A 12125-nucleotide genomic window follows, 5' to 3' on the forward strand; every position below is an offset into this window, starting at 1 on the left:
CCACACAAATCAAATCTCAGTTTCAGATCCAGTTGTCACACTTCCATCTCCTAATACCTCCACTCCTGACCCCGAACCATCCCATATGACATCTACAGAAGCAGGTGAGCTCTTCATGTCAAACAAAATCTTTCTGAACGCATGGATCCCTTTGAGAAATTTACTTTTGGTCTACAAACTTTGAATTAACGATGATGCATTATAATTGTAACCCACATAAACAGAAGACTGGAATACGTGTGTATCAATCTGCATGCAGAAGTGGAAGAAAAGCTGTCAGGGTGTCTAAAATCAGCAATAGAAAATTCTAGAGAGCAGTGTTGATTTTAACTCTTGTTTTATGTTTTTTGCAACAATTATGGTCCAATCCCATAAAATAATGTTGGATTCACTTTTTCCTACATCTGCTGACCTGCTGTCATGCAAAACAAATCAAACCTCAGATTCAACTGTCAAACTTTCAACCCCTCATGCCTCCACTCCTGATACTGAATCATCCCGAATGACGTCTAAACAAGCAGGTGAGTTCTTTTCAATTCAGTTCAATAGGGCAACAAATCACAAAAACTGTATGTAAGATTTTAGTATTGTGTTGTATTGAATTTAATTGAAAGATAGAAACAACAGTGAAAACCACAACAATCATATGACCCCCTATGAGCAAACGATTTGGCGACAGTGGGAAGGAAGAAGTGCTCTAATAGGGTGATATGGTACTACAAGGTCATTAAGATAAGATGGGGCCTGATTATTTAAGACCTTGTATGTGAGGAGCAGGATTTTGAATTCTGGATTTAACAGGAAGCCAAAACAGGAGAAATCTGCTCTCTCTTTCTAGTCCCTGTCAGGACTCTTGCTGCAGCATTTTGGATCAGCTGAAGGCTTTTCAGCGAGTTTTTAGGACTTCCTGATAATAATGAATTACAGTCGTCCAGCCTGGAAGTAATAAACGCATGAACTAGTTTTTCAGCGTCACTCTGAGACAGGATATTTCTAACTTTAGAGATGTTGCACAAATGGAAGAACGCAGTCTGACATATTTGTTTAATATGTGCACTGAAGGACATGTCCTGGTCAAAAATGACTCTTACATTCCTCATAGTGTTGCTGGAGTCCACAGAAATGCCATCCAGTTTAAATATGTGGTTAGAGACCACATTTCTAAGACTTTTATGTCCAAGTAAAATAACTTCAGCTTTATCTGAATTTACAGGCAAAACGTTAAACGTCATCCAGGTTCTAAAAATGTTAAGGCATTCCTGCAGTTTAAATAATTGGTGTATGTTATCTGACTTGATAGATAAATAAATTTGGTTGTCAACTGCTTAGCACATTGAAAACTGTAGAGAGAGCTTTTGATTGTTTTCGTTTGATGTTTTTTTACAACAATCATGGTCCAGTCCCATAAAATAATGTTGGATTCACGTTTATCCAGGATGTGCTGACCCACTGTCAGGCCAAACAAATCCAACCCCAGCCTCAGAGTCAACAACTGTCACACTTTCAACCCCTCATACATCCACTCCTGACACTGAATCGTCCCGAATGACGTCTAAAGATGCAGGTGAGTTCTTTTATGTCAACAAATGTCTCATTGCAGGAGTCCCTTTAAGAAATTGACTTTTATTCTGCACACTTTTGTCAATTATCAATCATAAGACTTTATCATTAAAACCGACATAAACAAGATTTTTTGAAAAAGCGCATAATACTGTGCAATCTGGAGTGCAATAAGTGGTAGAAAAGTGATGAACATTCTTGGGGCATGTGACTGACAGGGGACTGTAGAAACATGTAGAAAACAGTTTTGATTTATTTTTTTTATTTTTTACAACAATCATGGTCCAGTCCTGTAAAATAATGTTGGATTCACTTTTTCCAGGATCTGCTGACCTGCTGTCAGGTCAAACAAATCAAACCTCAGCCTCAGAGTCAACAACTGTCACACTTTCAACCCCTCATACCTCCACTCCTGACACTGAATCATCCCGAATGACGTCTAAAGCTGCAGGTGAGTTCTTTTCAATTCAGTTCAATTCAATTCAATTCAATTTTACATATAGAGCAACAAATCAAAACCGACAGTTGATGTGGGTATCCTAGCATCCCCTCGGCTGCTGCCTGTATGTTGGGGTTTCTCCCAGTGGACCAGAGGATTTGTTCCCTGCGTCTTTGGGTCGGGGAACGGATTCTGACTTTTGTCTGCACTTATGCGCCGAGTGGTGGTTCAGAGTACCCAGCCTTCTTGGAGTCCCTGGTGTAGGGTGCTGGACGATGCTCTGCCTGGGGACTCTGTTGTCTTTCTGGGAGACTCCAATGCTCATGTGGGCAACGGCAGTGAGACCTTGAGGGTCGTGATTGGGAGGAACGGCCTCCCCGATCTGAACCCGAGCAGTGTTTTCTTGTTGGACTTCTGTGCAAACCACAGTTTGGCAATAACGAACGCCATGTTTGAACATAAGATCCTCCATAGTTGCAGGTGGCACAGGGACGCGCTAGGACGCAGGTTGGTGATTGGTTTTGTTATCAATTCAGTTCCATTCAGTTTTATTTATACAACGCCAAATCACAACAACAATCGCCTCGGAGCGCTTTATATTGTAGGGTAGACCCTACAATATACATACTGAGAAAACCCAACAATCATATGACCCCCTACGAGCAAACACTTTGGCGACAGTGGGAAGGAAAAACTCCCTTTTAAAGGCCATGGAAAAAGACTTTCGCACTACCTCGAAGAGATTCTGGCAAACCGTCAGGGAAATCAGGAGGGGAAAGCGGTGCTCTACCTGCACTGTGTATGGTGTGGGTGGAGCACGGCTTACTTTGACTGAGTAAATTGTCGGACAGTGGAAGGAATACTTCAAGGACCTCCTTAATCCCACTGGCACGTCTTCCGTGAAGGAAGCAGAGTCTGGGGACGAGGGGGATGACCCACAAATCTCCAGGGACGAGGTCAAGGAGGTCTTTAAACAACTCCTTAGTGGCAGAGCCTCCGGGGGGGATGAGGTCTGCCCTGAGTTCCTGAAGGCTTTGGATTTTTAGGGGCCTGTTCTGGTTGCCACACCTCTACAATGTTGTGTGGAGATCAGGGGCGGGAGCTTTGGATTGGCAGAATGGGGTGGTGGTTCCCATCTTTAAGAAAGGGGATCGAAGGGTGTGTTCCAGCTATAGGGGGATCACACTCCTCAGGCTCCCGGGAAAGTCTATGCCAAGATGCTGGAAAGGAGAGTCTGTCTGTTAGTCAAACCTCGGATACAAGAACAACAATGCGGTTTCTGTCCTGGTTCAGGGATTAGTTCCTGCCCTAAGTGGAGGAGTTTAACAATCTCAGGTATCTTATTCCCAAGTGACTGGGGAAGGCAGCGGGATATCAACAGACAGATTGGTTCTGCAGCTGCAATGATGCAGACGTTATACCGATCCGTCGTGGTAAAGAGAGAGCTGAGTTTAAAGGCGAAGCTCTCAATTTGCCATTCGATCTACGTCCCTACCCTCACCTATGGTCACGAGCTGTGAGTAGTGACCAAATGAACGAGATCGCGGATACAAGCAACCTTCCTCCAAGGGGTGGCTGGTCTCTCCCTTGGAGATGTGGTAGGAAGTACAGCCATCCGGGAGGGGCTGAGATTAGAGCCGCTGCTCCTCAATGTCGAAAGGGGCCAGTTGAGGTGGTTCGGGCATCTGACAAGGATGACTCCTAGGTGAGATGCTCCAGGCAGTCCCACCGGGAGGAGACCCCGGGGCAGACCCAGGACACGCTGGAGAGATTATATCTCTCGACTAGCCTGGGAACGCCTTGGCGTTTCCCCAGACAAGCTGGATGGGTGGCTGAGGAAAGGGAGGACTTGGTTTCTCTTCTTAGGCTGCTGCCCCTTGCGACCTACCCCTGATCAGCGGAAGAAGATGGATGGATGGATGGATGGATGGATGGATGGATGGATGGATGGATGGATGGATGGATGGATGGTAGAAAGCAGTTCCACATTTTGTTTAGTATGTGCACTGAAGGACATATCCTGGTCAAAAATGACTCTTACATTCCTCATAGTGTTGCTGGAGTCCACAGAAATGCCATCCAGTTTAAATATGTGGTTAGAGACCACATTTCTAAGACTTTTATGTCCAAGTAAAATAACTTCAGCTTTATCTGAATTTACAGGCAAAAAGTTAAACGTCATCCAGGTTCTAAAAATGTTAAGGCATTCCTGCAGTTTAAATAATTGGTGTATGTTATCTGACTTGATAGATAAATAAATTTGGTTGTCAACTGCTTAGCACATTGAAAACTGTAGAGAGAGCTTTTGATTGTTTTCGTTTGATGTTTTTTTACAACAATCATGGTCCAGTCCCATAAAATAATGTTGGATTCACGTTTATCCAGGATGTGCTGACCCACTGTCAGGCCAAACAAATCCAACCCCAGCCTCAGAGTCAACAACTGTCACACTTTCAACCCCTCATACATCCACTCCTGACACTGAATCGTCCCGAATGACGTCTAAAGATGCAGGTGAGTTCTTTTATGTCAACAAATGTCTCATTGCAGGAGTCCCTTTAAGAAATTGACTTTTATTCTGCACACTTTTGTCAATTATCAATCATAAGACTTTATCATTAAAACCGACATAAACAAGATTTTTTGAAAAAGCGCATAATACTGTGCAATCTGGAGTGCAATAAGTGGTAGAAAAGTGATGAACATTCTTGGGGCATGTGACTGACAGGGGACTGTAGAAACATGTAGAAAACAGTTTTGATTTATTTTGTTTATTTTTTACAACAATCATGGTCCAGTCCTGTAAAATAATGTTGGATTTACTTTTTCCAGGATCTGCTGACCTGCTGTCAGGCCAAACAAATCCAACCTCAGCCTCAGAGTCAACAACTGTGACACTTTCAACCCCTCATACCTCCACTCCTGACACTGAATCATCCCGAATGATGTCTAAAGCTGCAGGTGAGTTCTTTTCAATTCAGTTCAATTCAATTCAATTCAATTTTACATATAGAGCAACAAATCACAACGACAGTTGATGTGGGTATCCTAGCATCCCCTCGGCTGCTGCCTGTATGTTGGGGTTTCTCCCAGTGGACCAGAGGATTTGTTCCCTGCGTCTTTGGGTCGGGGAACGGATTCTGACTTTTGTCTGCACTTATGCGCCGAGTGGTGGTTCAGAGTACCCAGCCTTCTTGGAGTCCCTGGTGTAGGGTGCTGGACGATGCTCTGCCTGGGGACTCTGTTGTCTTTCTGGGAGACTCCAATGCTCATGTGGGCAACGGCAGTGAGACCTTGAGGGTCGTGATTGGGAGGAACGGCCTCCCCGATCTGAACCCGAGCAGTGTTTTCTTGTTGGACTTCTGTGCAAACCACAGTTTGGCAATAACGAACGCCATGTTTGAACATAAGATCCTCCATAGTTGCAGGTGGCACAGGGACGCGCTAGGACGCAGGTTGGTGATTGGTTTTGTTATCAATTCAGTTCCATTCAGTTTTATTTATACAACGCCAAATCACAACAACAATCGCCTCGGAGCGCTTTATATTGTAGGGTAGACCCTACAATATACATACTGAGAAAACCCAACAATCATATGACCCCCTACGAGCAAACACTTTGGCGACAGTGGGAAGGAAAAACTCCCTTTTAAAGGCCATGGAAAAAGACTTTCGCACTACCTCGAAGAGATTCTGGCAAACCGTCAGGGAAATCAGGAGGGGAAAGCGGTGCTCTACCTGCACTGTGTATGGTGTGGGTGGAGCACGGCTTACTTTGACTGAGTAAATTGTCGGACAGTGGAAGGAATACTTCAAGGAACTCCTTAATCCCACTGGCACGTCTTCCATGAAGGAAGCAGAGTCTGGGGACGAGGGGGATGACCCACAAATCTCCAGGGACGAGGTCAAGGAGGTCTTTAAACAACTCCTTAGTGGCAGAGCCTCCGGGGGGGATGAGGTCTGCCCTGAGTTCCTGAAGGCTTTGGATTTTTAGGGGCCTGTTCTGGTTGCCACACCTCTACAATGTTGTGTGGAGATCAGGGGCGGGAGCTTTGGATTGGCAGAATGGGGTGGTGGTTCCCATCTTTAAGAAAGGGGATCGAAGGGTGTGTTCCAGCTATAGGGGGATCACACTCCTCAGGCTCCCGGGAAAGTCTATGCCAAGATGCTGGAAAGGAGAGTCTGTCTGTTAGTCAAACCTCGGATACAAGAACAACAATGCGGTTTCTGTCCTGGTTCAGGGATTAGTTCCTGCCCTAAGTGGAGGAGTTTAACAATCTCAGGTATCTTATTCCCAAGTGACTGGGGAAGGCAGCGGGATATCAACAGACAGATTGGTTCTGCAGCTGCAATGATGCAGACGTTATACCGATCCGTCGTGGTAAAGAGAGAGCTGAGTTTAAAGGCGAAGCTCTCAATTTGCCATTCGATCTACGTCCCTACCCTCACCTATGGTCACGAGCTGTGAGTAGTGACCAAATGAACGAGATCGCGGATACAAGCAACCTTCCTCCAAGGGGTGGCTGGTCTCTCCCTTGGAGATGTGGTAGGAAGTACAGCCATCCGGGAGGGGCTGAGATTAGAGCCGCTGCTCCTCAATGTCGAAAGGGGCCAGTTGAGGTGGTTCGGGCATCTGACAAGGATGACTCCTAGGTGAGGTGCTCCAGGCAGTCCCACCGGGAGGAGACCCCGGGGCAGACCCAGGACACGCTGGAGAGATTATATCTCTCGACTAGCCTGGGAACGCCTTGGCGTTTCCCCAGACAAGCTGGATGGGTGGCTGAGGAAAGGGAGGACTTGGCTTCTCTTCTTAGGCTGCTGCCCCTTGCAACCTACCCCTGATCAGCGGAAGAAGATGGATGGATGGATGGATGGATGGATGGATGGATGGATGGATGGTAGAAAGCAGTTCCACATTTTGTTTAGTATGTGCACTGAAGGACATATCCTGGTCAAAAATGACTCTTACATTCCTCATAGTGTTGCTGGAGTCCACAGAAATGCCATCCAGTTTAAATATGTGGTTAGAGATCACATTTCTAAGACTTTTATGTCCAAGTAAAATAACTTCAGCTTTATCTGAATTTACAGGCAAAAAGTTAAACGTCATCCAGGTTCTAAAAATGTTAAGGCATTCCTGCAGTTTAAATAATTGGTGTATGTTATCTGACTTGATAGATAAATAAATTTGGTTGTCAACTGCTTAGCACATTGAAAACTGTAGAGAGAGCTTTTGATTGTTTTCGTTTGATGTTTTTTTACAACAATCATGGTCCAGTCCCATAAAATAATGTTGGATTCACGTTTATCCAGGATCTGCTGACCTGCTGTCAGGCCAAACAAATCCAACCTCAGCCTCAGAGTCAACAACTGTCACACTTTCAACCCCTCATACATCCACTCCTGAAACTGAATCGTCCCGAATGACGTCTAAAGATGCAGGTGAGTTCTTTTATGTCAAAAAATGTCTCATTGCAGGAGTCCCTTTAAGAAATTGACTTTTATTCTGCACACTTTTGTCAATTATCAATTATAAGACTTTATCATTAGAACCGACATAAACAAGATTTTTTTGAAAAAGCGCATAATACTGTGCAATCTGGAGTGCAATAAGTGGTAGAAAAGTGATGTACATTCTTGGGGCATGTGACTGACAGGGGACTGTAGAAACATGTAGAAAACAGTTTTGATTTATTTTGTTTAAGTTGTTTTTTTATTTTTTACAACAATTAATTCAATTCAATTCAATTTTATTTATATAGCGCCAAATCACAACAAAAGTCGCCTCAAGGCGCTTCATAGATACAGAGAAAAACCCAACAATCATATGACCCCCTATGAGCAAGCACTTTGGCGACAGTGGGAAGGAAAAACTCCCTTTTAACAGGAAGAAACCTCCGGCAGAACCAGGCTCAGGGAGGGGCGGCCATCTGCTGCGACCGGTTGGGGTGAGAGAAGGAAGACAGGATAAAGACATGCTGTGGAAGAGAGACAGAGGTTAATAACAGATATGATTCAATGCAGAGAGGTCTGTTAATACATAGTGAGTGAGAAAGGTGACTGGAAAGGAAAAACTCAGTGCATCATGGGAATCCCCCGGCAGCCTACATCTATTGCAGCATAACAAAGGGAGGATTCAGGGTCACCTGGTCCAGCCCTAACTATATGCTTTAGAAAAAAGGAAAGTTTTAAGCCTAATCTTAAAAGTAGAGATAGTGTCTGTCTCCCGAATCCAAACTGGAAGCTGGTTCCACAGAAGAGGGGCCTGAAAACTGAAGGCTCTCCCTCCCATTCTACTTTTAAATACTCTAGGAACAACAAGTAGGCCTGCAGAGCGAGAGCGGAGCGCTCTAATAGGGTGATATGGTACTACAAGGTCATTAAGATAAGATGGGGCCTGATTATTTAAGACCTTGTATGTGAGGAGCAGGATTTTGAATTCAATTCTGGATTTAACAGGAAGCCAATGAAGGGAAGCCAAAACAGGAGAAATATGCTCTCTCTTTCTAGTCCCTGTCAGGACTCTTGCTGCAGCATTTTGGATTAGCTGAAGGCTTTTCAGTGAGTTTTTTGGACATCCTGATAATAATGAATTACAGTAGTCCAGCCTGGAAGTAATAAATGCATGAACTAGTTTTTCAGCGTCACTCTGAGACAGGATATTTCTAATTTTAGAGATGTTGCGCAAATGGAAGAAAGCAGTCTTACATATTTGTTTAATATGTGCGTTGAAGGACATGTCCTGGTCAAAAATGACTCCAAGGTTCCTCACCGCGTTACTGGAGGCCAAGGTAATGCCATCCAGAGTAAGAATCTGATTAGATACCATATTTCTAAGATTTTCAGGGCCGAGTACAATAACCTCAGTTTTATCTGAATTAAGAAGCAGAAAGTTAGCGGCCATCCAGGTCTTTATGTCTTTAAGACATTCCTGCAGTTTAACTAATTGGTGTGTGTTATCTGGCTTCATGGACAGATAGAGCTGGGTGTCATCTGCATAGCAGTGAAAATGTATGCTATGTCTTCTAATGATACTGCCTAAGGGAAGCATGTATAATGTAAACAGAATTGGTCCTAGCACTGAACCCTGTGGAACTCCATAATTAACCTCAGTGTGTGAAGAGGACTCTCCATTTACATGCACGAATTGGAGTCTATTAGATAGATATGATACAAACCACTGCAGTGCAGTACCTGTAATACCTACAGCATGTTCTAATCGCTCTAATAGGATATTATGATCAACAGTATCGAACGCTGCACTGAGGTCTAGCAGGACAAGCACAGAGATGAGTCCACTGTCAGAGGCCATAAGAAGATCATTTGTAACCTTCACTAAAGCTGTTTCTGTGCTGTGCTGAGCTCTGAAACCTGACTGAAACTCTTCAAATAAACCATTCCTCTGCAGATGATCTGTTAGCTGTTTGACAACTACTCTTTCAAGGATGTTTGATATAAAGGAAGGTTGGAGATTGGCCTATAATTAGCTAAGACTGCTGGGTCTAGAGATGGCTTTTTGAGTAAAGGTTTAACTACAGCCAGCTTGAAGGCCTGTGGTACATAGCTGATCATTAGAGATAGGTTGATCATATTTAAGATCGAAGAATTAATTAATGGCAGGACTTCTTTGAGCAGTTTTGTAGGAATGGGGTCTAAAAGACACGTTGATGGTTTGGAGGAAGTAATTATTGAAGTTAACTCAGAAAGATCAATTAGAGAAATTATGGTCCAGTCCCATAAAATAATGTTGGATTCACGTTTATCCAGGATCTGCTGACCCGCTGTCAGGCCAAACAAATCAAACAAATCAAACCTCAGCTGCAGGTGAGTTCTTTTATGTGAATAAAATTTATATGTGTTCTTTTGTGTGAATGGGTGGATGACTGGATATGTAAAGCGCTTTGGGGTCCTTAGGGACTAGTAAAGCGCTATATAAATACAGGCCATTTACCATTTTATGTCAACAAATGTCTCATTGCAGGAGTCCCTTTGAGAAATTGACTTTTATTCTGCACACTTTTGTCAATCATCAACAATAAGACTTTATCATTATAACTGGCATATAGGAATTTTGGGAAAAAAGCGTATAATACTGTGCAATCAGGAGTGCAATAAGGGGTAGAAAAGTGATTGTAAAATGGTAAATGGCCTGTATTTGTATAGCGCTTTACTTAGTCACTATCGACCCCAAAGCCCTTTACACTACATTCAGTCATCCACCCATTTACACACACATTCAGACACTGAATGTGTCCCAATCTTCAGTGTCTATCTTGTGATAGTAATATGTTGTAATATGCAGCATTGTTCTCTACTAACCACTGATTAATTTAAAAAGTTTAAATGTAAGAATTTTTGAAATGGCTAATTGGGTTGTAATTTTACTGAAATGTGTATTTAAGGATGTAAAGAAGCATATTTAATGAATTACAATGAAAAAAGTGCCTGTAAATGGTAATATACAAACATTCCTCTATGGCAGCCGTCCCCAACCTTTTTTGTGCCACTTACCGGTTTATGTCCGACAATATTTTCACAGACCGGCCTTTAAAGTGTCTTAGATAAAAATAACAACCGTTACCAAAAAACAAAGATTTATTCATAAAACACGGGAGAAAAGACCCTGAGATATTTAGTTAATGATAAAACAATAAAAAAATAATGATAAAAAAAACTATTAAAACCCTGAAAACCATAAATTTCACACCCGAGCCTCAACTCTGACCGGCCAGTACAAGTCCGTGGCCCGGGGGCCAGGGACCACTACTCTATGGTACCGAAATTGTGAATAAATTGAATTTTCCCTTTTAGTGTTAAAGCAAATGCCTGTTAATACAGTCCAGATCAAAAGTTTAAGACCACTTGAAAAATGTTAAAAAGTCATATTTTCTATGTGTGGTTGCAGAGCGTGGATCATAACAAAGTTCTAAGCAGAGCTTCAACATGCAACAAGAAGAAACAGGCGTCAAAGAAAACTCTTTTTTTTTTTGAGCAGTTTATTGAAAACAACATTTGAACTGAAACAGGCTGTTTTATAGCTGATCAAAAGTTTAGGACCACATGCCTTTAAAAGGCCAAAACTGTGCAAGAAGTACTACTGCTAGTTAGTACTGCTTTTTAAAACACTTGAGTTTAACTTCAGTGTCTGTTAGTGGCAGGTATGATCCTGATCAAAGAGAACAAGACCTGGAAGGACGCCTTAACTTACTGCAGAGTGAATCACACTGACCTGGTTTCCATCACCAGCGCTGAAGTAAAGACCAGCGTCATCTCCTTAGCAAACAACGCTTCGACGCCTTACGTCTGGCTGGGCCTGCGCTACTCCCGCACCCTGGGTTTGTGGTTCTGGGTCAATGATCGGATTATGTGCTATAACTGGACCGCAGTAGGAACAACTATGGACTCTGACATGTTTGGAGCCATGATGACGAGCAGAGAGCACAATTATCGGGGGTTCAGTGGGAGCAAAGATGAGACATTTAATTTCATTTGTTCTACATACCGTATTTCCCGGACTACAAAGCGCACCTGAATATTAGCCGCACAAGCTAAAATCAGGGGAAAATCCTGTTTTGTACATACATTAGCAGCACCTGACTAAAAGCCGCAGGTGTTTCAATGTTGACTCATCATATGTAAGAGAATATGCACAAAGCGAATTGTCAGGAAAGAGATGGCTGTTTGGAGACACACCCCTTTTATTAATATTTTGAAAAACAAGTTATGGGTACATATTTGCACATGTAGTACATAACAGTAACCTACAGCACACCAGAACAATAGATTCGGACTACCTTTTAGGCTCAGGTGCAGTGACACAGCTTTAACAAGAAGAAAAGTCAGTCATTCACCATCTTTCTCTTCTTCCTGCCTCTAAAACCACCAAAGTCCTCTTCTCCAGTGTCGGAACGAACAGGCTCAGGGTGGCTTCGTCATCCACTCTCCGCTTCTCTCCTTCGTTGTCACTTTCAAAACCAAAGAAATCCTCGTTGTCAGTGTCAGAGTCGAACACCCTCTGAAGGGCCGTGGCGGTGTCCTCCTCTCCATCATGCAGCAGTCCAGCCCTTAGAAATCCGTTGGTGATCGTGGATGTTTTCACACTTTTCCACGCTGTCAGAATCCACCG

Source organism: Mchenga conophoros, linkage group LG5 (genome assembly GCF_057382185.1).
Source record: "Mchenga conophoros isolate Kocher_MC1m ecotype Shallow Benthic linkage group LG5, M_conophoros_male_GT1.1, whole genome shotgun sequence".
Classification (NCBI taxonomy): domain Eukaryota; kingdom Metazoa; phylum Chordata; class Actinopteri; order Cichliformes; family Cichlidae; genus Mchenga; species Mchenga conophoros.